Below are 14,495 nucleotides of genomic sequence, written 5' to 3' on the forward strand. Positions count from 1 at the left end.
GGCTGGAAGCAGAACATCTTCTTTCTGAACCCGCTGGGGCCTGCAGCACTGTGTGAGCTCAACCCAGCTCTCAACTACCTCTGGGCCTTCTCTCGCATCTCCAGGTACACAAGCACAGCATGGATCACATCTGGGGCTGCATCCAGCCACTTGATTCCTTGGGAAGCAACCCCACAGTCCTTCAAGCACACTCCCTGTTCCCAGGAGAAGCTGCACATGGTGAGGCCACCATAGCCTGCTGGTGGCAGCCTGTTGGCCCTGACCCATACCAGGCTGCCCGTGCCAGGCAGCCCATGCCAGCTCAGGGCTCCCTTCTCCCTGCCCTACAGCTCACAAACCCAGGCCTTGATTCTCTTCCCCTAAAGGCAAGGACCCTCTCTTCCCAGTGCCTCTCCCTCTGCCCTTCCTGTGTCTGGCCTTCCCCAGAATACCGGTTCAAAGCCAGGGAAATCTAGGCTCCTGTGGCCACATGTGCCAGAGGCGACATACGCCCAGCTTTGGGGGCCTATGTGCTCCAGGAACGTGCATATCCAGGAAGGCAGTCAGCATCCACCTGCCCCACACTCCTCCCTTGATCTGGGGGTAATTTCCCTCTCCAAATGAGGGGTGCTTTTGGAGACTTCCCACCATCATCCCCAAAAGCCCTGTGACCTGAGCCAAACCAGTTAGGCTCCTTCCCTGAAACTTTTCCCACCGGAACTAGGGAAGAGAGGCCACCCATCACTCCTGAGGGGGTGGGGCAAGTAGCTCTCAGAGGTGGTATGCATTAAAGAGAGAGACACGGAGCAGGGTGGGGAACTGATCCCTGAGATAGCCCGATGCTTGGTCCCATTGTCCCTGGGGCTCAGTGGCCCTGGCCGGTGCGCCCAAGCTTGCTTACATTGGGTTTGGCTGCTGCTGGGGAGCCCCAGTTGCTCCTGTGACCCACCCCCACCCTTCTGCTTCCACTCAGTGGCACAGTGCAGGGAGGACCCTGGGGTAGCAGTTGGGTGTCACTCCACCAGGAAACCCCGGTCACAGCTTGCCCCTCTTGGGCACAGTTTCCCATCCGTGGCATGATCATATTGCCTTGGGTGGTCTCAGTGGCTTTCCAAACTCAAAGGGTGGCGGCTCCTGGCTCAGGTGCTGAACCTGCCCTGCTGTGTGGCCACAAGGAAGTAGCTCGACCTCTCTGAAGCTCTGTTTCCTCACCTACGGACTTCGAATAATATCCCCCCTCCCCTCACAGAGTCAGTAGGACACAATAAGCTGGGAGTTTTCACACGCCTAGCACAGTGCCTGGCACGTGGTGAGAGCTGGCTGTGGGAAGCCATCATCATCCCAGCACCTCAACTCCCACACACCTGAGCCTAAGGCCCCCAGGAGCACGCAGCATCCACTGGCTGGGGCCTCCTCCTTCCCCAGTAAAGAGCCACACCCTGAACTGGGGCTTCTGCCTCATAAGTGAATACCTATGACGATCCCGATGACCCCAGCAATGACGCATAAGCATCTCACACACACACACACACACACAAAATTCACATGCCTGTACATGGTCTCACACACAGTCTCACACATGCACACTCACACAAGTTCACACACATGCTTACAGATGCACATTCCCATACATCCACATGCATCCACATACATGTGCACACACATACACCTAACAGGTACGATTCACACATCTGTACATGGTCTCACCATGCTCTCATAATTGACACATGCTCATATGCTCACACAGATGCCACTCACATACTTATACATGCTCACACATGTGTACAAATTCACATGTGCACACAATCACACAGTGCTGCCACACTCACACTGACGCACACACACGCTCATGCACAGGAAAACATATACACACGTGCCCTCTCAAGTGGGTGCAGGCACTGATCATCACATAGGTACACAGTCATGCACACATGCACATACCGAGTGTGTGCACACCCTCACTCACACATACACTCACGCACACCTCCCCTGGCCTCCTCTCCACCCACACTCACACACACCTCCCCCGGCCTCCTCTCCACCCACACTCACACATACACTCACACACACCTCCCCCGGCCTCGTCTCTACCCACACTCACACATACACTCACACACACCTCCCCCGGCCTCCTCTCCACTCACACTCACACATACACTCACACACACCTCCCCCGGCCTCCTCTCCACCCACACTCACACATACACTCGCACACACCTCCCCCGGCCTCGTCTCCACCCACACTCACACATACACTCGTACGCACCTCCCCCGGTCTCGTCTCCACCCACACTCACACATACACTCGCACGCACCTCCCCCGGCCTCGTCTCCACCCACACTCACACATACACTCGCACGTACCTCCCCTGGCCTCATCTCCACCCACACTCACACATATGCTCACACGCACCTGCCCCAGCCTCCTCTCCGCTCAGAACATATTAGCTGTCTTTTCAGACCAATCAACCCACTTTTTTAGTCCCCAGCTGGAAGGGGATGGCCATGATCAGATTGAGACCTTACATGCCACGTCTCAGCCCTAGAGTTTTTATGGCCCAGTTTTAAACCTCTGATAATGGAGGTTTATGGTGCCAGTGCAGACACGGCCTGGGCAGGGGAACGGTGAGCGGGGCTGGAGTGGAGACAGGCAGTGTGCAGGGCGAGAGCGAGCGTGTCAGTCCCACCAGCCCATGACTCACAGGACGTGCAGCATTAGGGGAATTATCAGCGTCAGCCCTGATGATTTCCTGGCCCTCGTGTAAAAACCATCATATATTTTCCTAATATCTGGTCTCAATTTCCTCTCCAATTAATGGTATTTCCAACCCATAATACATGGATTTGGCTTTCCACCTGTGCTCTCTGAAAGCACAAAAGGGCCCACAGACACCGACTTTCTCCATCACGGGGGGCTAGAGCCGCCCCCACCTTGCCTTTATTGTTTAAATCACCACTTTATGAATCATCGATTTCTGATTCTTCCAGCTACCTGTGGAAGTGCTAGATGCACTAAGAAGATGGGAACAGGAAGACTCAGTGTCCCCTTCTGAGGGGAAGGCAGGACTCCCTAATCCCCAGAGCACTGATTTGGTGCCCAAGAGCAGCCCACTGGAGCAAGGCAGGGCGCTAAGGTGATGATGTGGCTGAGAAGCATCTCCCCGGGCCCGTGTCATCAGAAGAGCCAGGCTATCACACTTCCTCTCTAGTGCAGGTACCAGAGGAAACTGTCTAACGCTGGGGCCAGAGCACCTAGGGACCAGCAGGGGACATAATTTATAGGAAGAAAGCCTGCCCTTCGCTGCTGCAGAGCTACCCTGTTGGGTTAAGCATTGCCCTACTGGTTCTGCTTTTTAAAGTTCCAGAGAAGACCCAGGCTGACCGTTCTGGCACCTGGCTGAGGCTGAGTGCAGGGCAGGGTGGGTGGGTCCCTCGGCAGTGGGAGGACAGGACAGCAGGAGTAATGAGACTGCCTGCTCAGACGGCATCTGCCACTCACAGAGACTCAGCCTCCTGGCCCACAGGTGTTGGATCCAGCCCGTCACTGGAGCGATGGAGAAACTGAGGCCTGTGGGCCTGGGGTCAAGGCCAGAGTTGGCCACCACAGGGAGTGATCTGGCTGCTCCAGGCCCCCCCAGCTGCCTTCTTCAGGGGTCACCCAATCCGCAGAGCTGTGGGCCAAGAGACACCTCCTCCAAGGAAGCCCTCCAGACCACCCTTTCAGCAAGCCCTGCTGTCATGGCCTGGCCTGGCCACGTCCTTCTAGACCAGGGGTCACAGACAAACTGAAGCAAGCCAGGTCCAGCCCAGGGAGGTATCGTTTTTGTCATGTGTTTTATTTTTAATTTTTGGAATTCAGTTTTAGAATTAGATTTTTACACACACACTAGATTTTCATCTTCCCTTGAACCATTGGAGACCCATGTTCCTGCAGGAAGCAGGGAGACATCTGGCTGGAATGAGGTGGCAGCTGTGACCCTGACCCTCCCAACCCCCACCACATATATATATATATATACACACACACACACACACACACTCACACACAGCTCCTGGAATGTGACTTTTTATGCTGTGGAAATGCTCAACATGACCCTGTGCATGATTCTGAGCTCCAAGAGCAGACGTCGGTACTGCAAGCCCGCCCTGCCCTGCCAGCCTTGGCAAGGGACCCCCCAGCACTCAGAGGTGACCAGTCTTTGACCCCTGGCTCCAGAAGGAGACAGCTGGCCTGTTGCTCACCCTACTGCCAGGCTATTCTGGAGGTGGCACAGTGCCCAGCTTCCCACAGACCCATCCCTGGGGACCATGTTTCCTGAGACCCCTGCTCTCCCACCCAGAAGCCCAGAGCCCAGAAAAAGAATGAGGGCCACGAGGCCATGGAGAGATCCATGATCCATCTCCTTCCCTCCCTCCCTGACACTCAGGGTCCACTACACACTTCGGCTTTGCCTCGTGAATGCCTATGTGCAAACCAGGCAAGACACGGGCACGTGCTGCCAATCCAGGAGGTGGCATGACATTTCTCATGTGCCTAGGGAGACATGAACTGGGCAGAATGGGTCACAGATGTCCACCCAGAAAATCAGAGGCACCACTGTACCTGGAACCCCAATCCTCCTCACTCCAGGCCCCGACCTCTGGCTCTTTGCAGGGACTACCTGCCACCTGAGAAATGTTTCTGAGAGGAGTGATGCCAGATATAAAAGTATATAAGTGTATGCATGTGTGTGTGCGTGCATGCATGTGTGTGTGTGTGTACTTTTCCTCAGAAGAGGGATAATTTGTTGGAAAGTACAGATTCAAAATAAAGTTCTAAATATATTAGCCAGTCAAAAATCCTGGTAGAAAGCATTTCCTTCCTTTCCTATATATGCAGCATTTAGGTTTGGAGACATCTCAAACTCCAGCACCCTCACAGAGGTCAGTCAAGTGGCAGAAATGACAGGAGAGGCAGATGCAGGGCAAGAGGGATGAATGAGGTTTGTGTCCTCATGGGACTGCACTCATCAAGATAAAATCCCATGATGACACCCAGCCAGTCAGGGTGATGGTGACAGGCCGTTCATGTGGCATATGTTACCAGCACCCCCTGACATGGTTTAGCTGTGTCCCCATCCAAATCTCATTTTGAACTGTAACTCAACAATTCCCATGTGTCATGAGAGGAACCCGGTGGGAGGTGATTGAATTATGGTGGTGGGTCTTTCCTGTGCTGTTCTTGTGATAGTGAATGAGTCACATGAGATCTGATGGTTTTAAAAAGGGGAGTTCCCCTTCACAAGCTCTCTTCTCTTGTCTGCCACCATGTGAGATGTGCCTTTCATCTTCCACCATGATTATGAGGTCTCCCCAGCCATGTGGAACTATAAGCCCAATAAACCTCTTTCTTTTGTAAATTGCCCAGTCTCGGGTATGTCTTTATCAGCAGCATGAAAACAGACTAATACTCCCCCTTACTTTATGAGAAATATACCTACTCTGGAGGATGTAAACTCAGCATGTTCCTAGGAGAATGATTTGTGAGGATAACATCTTATGGTGATGGGAAAAGGCATTAAACAACTGTGCCACACAGCCTGGGGGAGCTGCCCAAACACAGAAGGGCCAATGCAGCTCCAGAGCCACCGGTCTGGGAGCCCTGGAATGGGCTTGATGTCCTGTTCCACTTTGCCCCAGGGACCTTGGCTAGACTCAAGTCACCTGATTCTGATGTTGCTGAACTCCATCCCCAGCCCCAACCAGGCAAGGCAGTGGGTCCTGAGGGGAAGTCAGAGCAAGCCAGGTTGGAAGAAGGCTATGCCAGACCCAAAGGAGGATGGGGGGCATGGCAGGCAGTAATTGTTGCAGTGTCTCAGAGGGGTCCTAATTGTGGCTTCCCAGAAAGCAGACACACTTGTCAGGGAGCTGGGAGATGGCAGAGACTCAGCCATGGTTTGAAGCCAGAAGCCAGAGCAAGGGTGGAGGCAGGGCAAGACTTCCACCATCTCTTCCCACTTGGTGCTCACACCTGAGAAGCCAAGGACCAAGAAGAGTGCAGAGCTTGGGGCAGGCCCTGCCCTCCCTGCCTAGCCAGCACGTCCTCCTGGTCTCCCTGTGCACCTAACCACCCCCTATATGACCCATGGCCATCTGTCTCAATCTGTTCAGGCTATTATAACAAAATCCCATAGACTGGGTGGCTTAAACAACACTTTTTTTTTCACAGTTCTGGAGACTGGGAAGTCCAAGACCAAGGCAGAGTCAGTGTCTTGAGAGGGCCCTCTTGCTGATTCATAGATGGCCGTCTCCTCACTGTGTCCTCACATGGTGGAAGAGATGATGGAGCTCTCTGAGATCTCTTTTATAAGGCCACTAATCCCATTCATGAGAATTCCACACTCATGACCTGATCAAATACCCCATCCCCTAAAACAAATGCCCCACCTCCTAAAACCAAATGCCCCACTTCCTAAAGCCATCACCTTAGGGATTAGGATTTCAGCATATACATTTAGGGGGAGGGACAGAAGAATGTAGTCCACAGCATCATTTAAGAGGGAGCAATCATGAGTCACTGTTCTGCCTAGAACCCTCCAACGTGCCCTTGAATCCTGGTGTTTGCAGCACTCCAGGCACCCCCTGTCCATGACAGGCACCTAGTGCAGCCTGGCTCTCCAAGACACCACTGGGCCCCTCTACCCACTCTCTGCAGCATCTGGGGACTGAGGATCAGCCCTCGCAAATCAGCCAAGAAGATGTCCTACCTCCTGCCTGCCTTTCCCTATCACCCCAGCCTGCTCCCCAAGGGAATGCTTTGAAGCTTAAAAGGTACCCTCCTCTCTGCCTTTAAGAAGAGCTTTGAGGCCTGAGCTGCCACCAGAAGTTGCTGTCTTGGGTCTTGGGGCATTTGGGAAGCTGTGTCCCTCACTGTGCCTACCTCACTCTCAGCTCCAGCCACACTGGCCTCCTTGGAGTGCCTCTGAAAGGCCAGAATCCCTCCTGCCGAGAATCTTGGCACAACTTGTACTCCACAGTCCCCAATCCTCTTGCTTGCTCATGGTTCTTAGTCAGGGGATACTGGGTGATGTCTGGAGGCATTCTTGTTGTCACACCTGGGGGAATACTATTGGCATCTAGAGTGTGGAGGCCAGGGATACTATAAACATCTTACAATGCAAGGGCAGCCCCCACAACAAAGAATCATTCAGCCCCAAAAGCCAGGAGTGCTGAAGCCAAGAAACCCTGTCCCAGGCCCACGTTCTCCAAGGCTGCCTTCTAGATCCCAGCAACAAGCCTGTCTGTCCCCACTCCACTTTGCAGCCCCATAACCAGCCACCCCATCTCACCTGGCCACCTGCACAGTGGGTGGACACTGAGGACTGAAGACACAGACAAAGCTTCACAAGGGAAGCTCAGCAGCTGCCCTGGAAAGGTCTGAAGTGGGACACAGTGGGAGGCAGTGACAGAGACCTGGAGGCAGAACCAGGCACCTCTGGACAGCTAGAAAGGGTCCTGATGAGGGTGGGGAGGATTTGGGGAGCCTGACAAAGGTTCAGACACCCACACAGCCCTCCCCCCACATGCAAGAGTGACAGCCGCCAGGGCAGAGAAGATGCTCAGAGAGAAGATGCTCAGAGAGGGAACAGAACACAGGCTTGGGCTCCCCCAAGATGCAGACCTGCTGCCTGCCTCTGCCCTCCACCTGTTCTTTAACTCTCCAGGCAAAGGCTTAGCTCCCCAAGGAGCCTTCTGGCGTAAAGAAATATATCCATTGAAGAAAAGGAAAAGGAGGAGGAAAGGAGGGGGCAAGAATGTCACCACCTCCAACCTACCATTTTCTACATGCTTTCATCTTTCTGCTTAATTCAGTGAGTGTTTGTGGAACATCTACTATAGGCAATTCTCTTTGCTAGGTGTTTTGGAGGGAGATGGCCATGAGAAGAGGAGAAATTAAGTCAGCTTCATGGTCAGAGACATTTCCTAAAGGAGATACTACATTGCTGTTGCTGCTGCTGCTGCTGCTGCTGTTGTTGTTTGTTGTTGTTGTTGTTGTTGTTGTTGTTGTTGTTGTTGTTGTTGTTTAGATCAGGGGTCCCGAACCCCTGGGCCATGGACTGGTACCAGTCTGTGACCACCCGTGGCCTATTGGGAATTGGGCCACACAGTGAGTGAGCAAAGCATCATCTGTGTTTACAGCCATTCCCCATCACTGGCATTACCGCCTGAGCTCCCCCTCCTGTCAGATTAGTGGTGGCATTAGATGCTCATAACAGCGTGAGCCCTATTGTGAACTGCACACACGAGGGATCTAGGTTGCACACTCTTTATGAAAATCTAATGCCTGATGATCTGCCACTGTCTCCCATCACCCCAAGATGGGACCGTCTAGTTGCAGGAAAACAAGCTCAGGGCTCCCACTGATTCTACATGATGGTAAATTGTGTAATTATTTCATTATATGTTGCAAAGTAATAATAACAGAAATAAAGTGCACAATAAATGTAATGCACTTGAATCATCCCCAAACCATCCCCCTCCCCTGGTCTGTGGAAAAACTGTCTTCCATGAAACCAGTCCCCAGTGCCAAATAGATTAGGGACCACTGGTGTAGATTATCTCTGTGTCTTACACTGTTCTAAGTGCATCACATTTGTTAACTCATTCTATCCTTTCAACAACCCTAATAGTGGGTACTACTATTATTCTCATTTTACACATAAGAAAACAGAAGCACAGAGAAGGTAAGTGACTTTCCCAAGGTCATGCAGCTGTTGAGTGGTGGAACCTGGATTTGGACTGAGGCACTCTGGTTCCAGAGCCCAGGCCCCTCCCACCATGCCCTGCTGACCCTTAGAATCTGGCATTTGAGCTTTACCTTGAAGGATGGTTAGGATTGTACAGATGGAGCCCAGTTTGCCAGAGAGAGAAAGAGAGTGAGAATGCAGAGAGCAAAGCCAGTGTAGGTAAGGGTTTCCAGATGGAAAAGTGAACTGTGGTTACACCAGAGGCGGAGGCAGAGGACTGAGCTCTCTTGGGGAGTAGCGAAGACCTGTCCTGCTTGCACTGTTGGTAATGAGGCTCTCTGGGCTCAGGGCTGATTATAAACTCTACATACAAGACCCCATTCTCCCATCCCTGGTTTACCAGTGGTTCCTGCCACCAGTAACGGTCACAGCAGTGACACATTACATGCAAGTGCTCTGCCCAGTTCCTCCCCTGAATCCTCACAACAGCTCAGCCATGTGAGTGCTGTACAAGCAAGGAAACTGAGGCTCAGGCAGGAAGAAACATGTCCCCATCACACAGCTAGTGCAACGCTTGGCCAGGGCACTTGCCTTGTCCTCCCAGATTGCAGAGCCTGGTGCTCCCAAGGGTGCTGCTGAACCTTCCTCTATCCTCCCCACCACCAAGGTCTCCCCTCTCCTCACTCCTTCCCCCAACCACCCCCTGCCTGTGCCCACTCCACCCCCCAGAGCACGCGCAGCCTGGCGACTGCTCACACAGCCTCTCATAGGCTTAATAGCTCCAGCCTGTAGAAATGGAACAAACTGATGGCCATGTGCATCACTTTTATGCGCTTATAAGAGAGTCATAATTAATTTCCCAAGTGCACACAGGACTCAGGGGATAGACAGGGTGCTATTCACAGATTGCACGATCGTTTGACAGTTTTAGGCAAATGAGGAGCGAGTATTATTTGCTTTTCTAACGACTGCCTGGTGCATTTTGGTCTTGATGATGGCATTTCCAAAGCAATTTCAGAAACAGATTAGAGAAGTAACATTTTTAATCTTTAGCAAAAACCTAAGATGTGAGGGAGATTGTAATGTCTGTTTTTTCAGCACGATGTTTTCTAGCGTTAGGGCAAAATGTAGCACAAAATGAAACAACATCACTTACTGTGTAAACAGTTACATTATCTCCAATTACTCTTCAGCTATGCACTACCCCACCCCTCTCAAAAGAACAAAAAAGAGAGCCCCCTTATTTCCCTGTTCCAGGGGCCAGAATCATCACTGCAGCTGCCCTGAAGACCATAACCCACCAGGAACAGGGAAAACCCCCTACCCGACTCTCGCCGCCTGAATTCCACTGTTAGAATGCACTTCTCCAGCAATGCAAATCCTCCAGGAACAGTGGTCACTTTCCTGCAAAAAATACCAGCACTTAACTTGGTGGAGAAGGAGGAAGAATCCAGAAAACAGCCTGAAAGTACAGAAAGGGGACACAGTATTAGCATCATGAGAGGGAAGGACGGGCAAGGTGGCACAGGGGTAGCAGGTGCAGGAATGACAGGTATCGGGCTGAGGGTGGGCAGAGCAGTAGGAGAGGGGAAGGTGGGAGGTCAGTGCCACCTCCGACACTGCTGGGCTGCGCTCACTCCCTCCCTTGGCATTCCTCATCCAGCCAACATCAGCACCTGCATCTCCACCAAAGGGCAGTCTCTGGTCACAGGGACACACTAGGTCAGAGGCCTGAGCACAACACAGCAATGGGGCGCTGGAGTGCACATCTCCAGGAGCAGCCCTCAGCACGTGATGAGCGGGAGCTGGAGGACAACACACAGCTTCCTGGCCCTGCAGGTGGAAACACTCCCCAGTGTGTGCCACTCCATCTCCCGGGCTGCCCAGGGGCTGAGCCTCAGTGGCCTCAGTGGCATCAATGGCCCACGGCAGTAACCTGCTTATCGGCTTCTTTCCCTTCTCTGTCTCACTTCTCCTCTCCTCTCCTCTCCCTATGCTTCCTGGGATCAGCTCCCAAGCCAACTCCCTGAACCGAAAGTTTCATCCTGGGGTGGAGGGCAGCTTCAGCAGAAGACAGCCCCTCTCACTGGCCCATCTTGGGTCACATGCCATCTCCAGGCCAAATGCCATGTCCAGGGAGGTAGAGCATGGATAGGCCAGACCTGGGCCCCATGCCTGCCCTGGACCAGGGGATGGGGTCAGACCCACCCGAAACACACAGATGAGTGGAGGAGGGGAGTTCCCGGGGAAAGGTCAGGGACTGTTCCCAGAAGAGAGAATTCTATGGCCGGCAGGCTGAGCAGATGTTGACAGTGGCCCGCCATGAGAGGGTCCACACGGGTCAGCGAAGCACCGTCTTGGAGGGCATTCGGGTGGAATTCTAGCAGAGGCTGCACTGAGTCAGTGGTTCAGGGCACCAGAAGTGAGTGAGCTGGGAGTGAATGCCCGTCCCCCGCCGCCCGCTGCCAGGGGTTACTTGGTGCTGGGGCTGAGGGGCAGAGCCACGGGAAGTCCACCCCACTATCCCACAGCACAACTGGCTCTGCCTCAGGAGGATGGGTGGCTTCCTCGCCCCACCCAAGCTTCCATCCAGGCTCAGAGATCCATGGTAGGGGGCTTGCTACACCCCAACTTCTGGCTCAGTGTTTCTGTATCCCAGGCTGGAGTGAGGGAGCCCACAGAGATGGAGAGTGAGCTCCCTGAGGGATGATGGTGGCATCTTTCTCCAAGGGTCCCACATCATCTGATATAGGACAGAACCCGCAGGGTCTCAGAGATGCCATTGTTTATATAACTTGACCCTCCCAGATGCCAGGAGCCCTGGGGAAGCCTTTCCCAAAACGTATGCCTCGGAGCTCCTAGTTTGACAAACTGGTATGTCCTGATATGGTGTGAGTGTGTGTCCCCTTCAAATCTCATGTTGAAATGTGGCCTCCAGTGTTGCAGGTGAGGCTTGGTGGGAGGCGCTTGGGTCATGGGGCAGATCTCTTATGAATGGCTTGGGCCAACCCCTCAGTGATGAGTGAGCTGTCGCTCTGAGTTCACATGAGATCTGGTTGTTTAAAGCGTGTGGCATCTCCCCTTGCTCTCTCTGGCTCCCTCTCTCACCATGAGAGACGCCTGCTCCCCCTCCACCTCCCGCCATGAGTAAAAGCTTCCTGAGGCCTCACCAGAAGTCAGATGCTGGCACCATCCTTCTCGTCCAGCCTGCAGAACTGCGAGCCAAATAAACCTCTTTTCTTTATAAATTGCCCAGTCTCAGGTGTTCCTTTATAGCAACACAAGACAACACAAGAATGGCTGAATACAGTTCCCATACAGGGCTGGGGTGGGCAAAAGGGGATGGTGTGATTCTCCCATTAAGAAAAAGTGGGACAGGGTGGATTGAATCAAGTTGAACAGGTGTCTATGGCAGGGCCTCTCAGGGTCTTCATTGCATGATATTGCTATGACTTGCCAGAAAGAGCCATCACGTGCGGTGTTTCCCAGACTTTGCTCAGAAAGTCTCAGAAGTGTGGGTCAAGGATCCTCATGTCGGAAAATGCTAAACCAGCAAGGCCAGTGCCCATTCCCTAGGAGCAGCCAGGCCACAGGTCCCATTCCAGACACTCTGCCAAACTGCCCCACCTAGGTTCCTCACACACACCTGTCACCACCCACCCCCAAATCTAACATGAAGTACAACCAAGCTAAGCCAGCAAAGTCCATTGCAGCTTGTTAAGCCACTCCAGGCTAGACACAGCAAAGCCTCGTGTTGTCATTGTGCTGAATAGGTCTTCAGACTTTCCAATATACAGTGTGACAATAATGAAGAGACTTCTGTGTCTGAGTGTGGGGTCCTCGTAACCCTGAATGCATTTTCATGTCAGTGATCATCAGTGGTAAACATCTCCTGCCATTAGCTGGATGAGACACCTTATTACAAAAATTGCAGCAGAATCTTCATTGTTTTCTATTTCCACTATTACAAAACTCATTTTAAGAGATGTTTGTCTTTCTTTTTGCTTTTTGATGTGCAGCACAGTTGTCTAATAGCTCATCTCATCTCAGATAAGACGTTATCCTCACGTAATCATTCTTCCAGGATCCTGCTGGTTTTACATCCTCTTACAGTAGGTACATTTCTCGCAAATTAAGTGCCGGTAATATATGTCTACTTGTCTAGTGGTGTCACCATGAACAGCCTGTAACCATCGCCCCAACACTCCCCAGGGACATACTAAACTGACTGTATGTCATCATGGTGTTTTGTCTTGATGAGTTCACATTTTAAAAGTCCATGTCCTAGCAAGAAGAGGACTAAACATAGAGACTTTCCCCCTCGAGGCAACATTCCCTGTGAAAATCTGCTCGGCGATGTTTGAATATCTCATTGAGGCTCCCACATTTGCAGCTCAAGGCTAGATGCTGCTTTACCTCTTCTGAATCAGATGGAAGAGGCTGAGTTTGGTCCCTTTGGAACCCAAGTGAAGATAATCACTCAGCCCTGCAAATAAGCAGAGAATTTACCAGCCCACAGCCATGTTCACCAGCCTGCTTCCGTCACTCATGCGTACAAGATACTTTGCCATTTGAACAACTCTTTTGTATCTAGTATTTAATTTTATCCTCATCACGGGTCTGTGGTATAGAGGAGAAGACCCACATTCAGGGACGGGTAAGTTTTGCTCAAGGGCGTGAGGTGCAAGCAGCAGTAGGAGAGACAGAATTCTCGGGCAGTGTTCTTCCACTTCCTCTCCACTTCCTCATGTGTGCTTGATGAAAAATCAAGCTGGGCTCTGGGACGGGTGAGACAGAGTTGGGTCTGCAGGAGGACTTTCCCAGCAGTGAGTGGGGACTAGGGGCTTGGAGGCAGCCACATCACGATGTGGATCCAGACAGGGGCGCCCCCTCTCTCCCCTCACACCTCTCTCCCTCTCTGTCTGTGTGTGTGCACACGCACATGCATGCATGCGTGCATGTGTGTCTGTCTCCTAAATTGCTAAATCGTCTTTCTCTGCTTTTCCAACTCTCCCATCTGATTATCCCTCTTTTCTTCTCCCAACCTCTCCCTAGGAGCCAAATGAAGGTGACAGTAAGCTCAAGCCCAGCCTGTCCTGGCCTAGCCTGAGGGCCTCTGCTAAGGTGGACCCCAACCAGCTCCAGCCCAGTGACCCCAAGGAAGACTCTACCTGCCCAGCCAAACCTAGGCCACCAGTCACCCCACCCAGGCCAGCTCAGTACCGCCTCCACAAAGCTCCCGTGATGCCCTCTCCAGGGCAGTGGTACCTCCTTCCAGTCCTCTCTGCCTCTGTTTCTCACCCACCCCCCTACATCCCCCTCTGACCTGGGCGCTCCATGGGACAGCTTGCATGTCACTCCCCTCTCACAGAGCTGGGTGCAGAGAAGAACATGGTGGGCGCCTTTGCTGAGCAAGAACAATGGGTTGCACCGTGCAGCCTCACCCACCTCACCCACATCCCCAGCCCCAGGTGCCACGGTAGGGACTGAAGCGTTGACAGCCTTACCACCAGACACAGCCAGCTCCCAGCCAGGCACAGTCCCTGCCCCAGAGTCCACGGAGGGCAGCTCCCTTCCCATGCCCCTCCTATCATTCCAGGACGTTAAAAGGCACAGGTGACTCTGAGCCCTGCTCCCTGCTGTGTGCTGCAAATCAGTTGATCCAGGAGGCTTGTCATGCCCCCATCCCTCTCTGCAAAGAGAAAAGAAACCTCTCTGCCCTGGGGGCAGCCAGATACCTCTACAATGCCCAGACAAGCGGAGCTGAGGTCAGGCTCAAACACCTGGGGC

The sequence above is a fragment of the Pan paniscus genome, chromosome 20 (genome assembly GCF_029289425.2).
Source record: "Pan paniscus chromosome 20, NHGRI_mPanPan1-v2.0_pri, whole genome shotgun sequence".
In the NCBI taxonomy this organism is placed as follows: Eukaryota; Metazoa; Chordata; class Mammalia; order Primates; family Hominidae; genus Pan; species Pan paniscus.